This window comes from Suncus etruscus, chromosome 14, assembly GCF_024139225.1.
Source record: "Suncus etruscus isolate mSunEtr1 chromosome 14, mSunEtr1.pri.cur, whole genome shotgun sequence".
NCBI lineage: Eukaryota > Metazoa > Chordata > Mammalia > Eulipotyphla > Soricidae > Suncus > Suncus etruscus.
This window is the reverse complement of record NC_064861.1, coordinates 60,596,729-60,597,755: the sequence shown is the minus strand read 5'-3', so window position 1 is coordinate 60,597,755 and position 1,027 is coordinate 60,596,729. Positions and strand designations below refer to the sequence as shown.

Sequence of the window (1,027 nt, the reverse complement as noted above, 5' to 3'; positions counted from 1 at the left end):
TTTGTTTTTAATACTGAAGCCTTGCCAGGTGACCTAAGGGAACACCATACACAGAAATTATACAGGGGAGCTAAATTTCATCTTACACATCTTATCTCATTTTTCATAAACATTCTTTCTCTTTCCTTTCTTCCTTCTCAGTTTGTGATTATTGTTTCTTTCCTTTATTCTGGATTTTTTTAGACTTCTGTAGCTCTTTATTTAGGGTCTACAAGGAACTATTTAAGATGATCACAGAACTATTTCTTTTTTTTCCTCCATGTCCCCCACTTCACAATACAGACCAGGCAAAGGGCCTAGGCTGAGGTGTATATGGGGTGCATTTACTGTACCTCCTCTTTCTATAGTCAGTGTAAAGAACACAGCCTATGGTAAGCATTGGGAGGCCTTTTTTATTATATATTATATATTGATTATATATTATTTGATTATATATACATATATATATATATATATATATACCCTTCATCAGTGCAACATTCCCATCATCAATATCCCAAGTGTCCCTCCTCCCCACCCCACACTGGCCTGTACTCTAGATAGGCTTTCTACTTTCCTCATTCAGTCATATTTTGTTATGTTAGTTCTAAGTGTAATTATTTCTGTGACTGCACCAAACAATCTCCCTGATGAGCTTCATGTCAAGAGTTGGATCCTCCAGTCCTCCTCTGTTTTGTCTCTGAGAATCATTACACAAATGTTTTTCATTTTTCTTAAAACCCATAGATGAGTGAGACCCTACTGTGTTTATCTCTCTCCCTCTGACTTATTTCACTCAGCATAATAAATTCCATATACATCCATGTATAGGAAAATTTCATGACTTAATCTCTTCTGATGGCTGCATAATATTCCAATATATATACCATAGTTTCTTTAGCCATTCATCTATTGAGGGGCATCTAGGCTGTTTCCAGAGTCTGGCTACTGTAAATAGTGCTGCAATGAATATAGGTGTGAGGAAAGGATTTTTGTATTGTATTTTTGTGTTCCTAGGATATATCCCTAGGAGTGGTACAGCTGGATT

The 1,027-nt window shown here is 36.1% G+C and overlaps 1 non-coding gene across 1 annotated transcript; it reads right to left on the bottom strand.

The window, feature by feature from the left end:
* Positions 1-257: 257 nt before the first annotated feature.
* On the bottom strand, positions 258-388 carry LOC126029374 (small nucleolar RNA SNORA51). The gene has a single exon (XR_007502985.1). It is a non-coding gene; the product is annotated as a small nucleolar RNA SNORA51 (small nucleolar RNA).
* Positions 389-1,027: the final 639 nt, after the last annotated feature.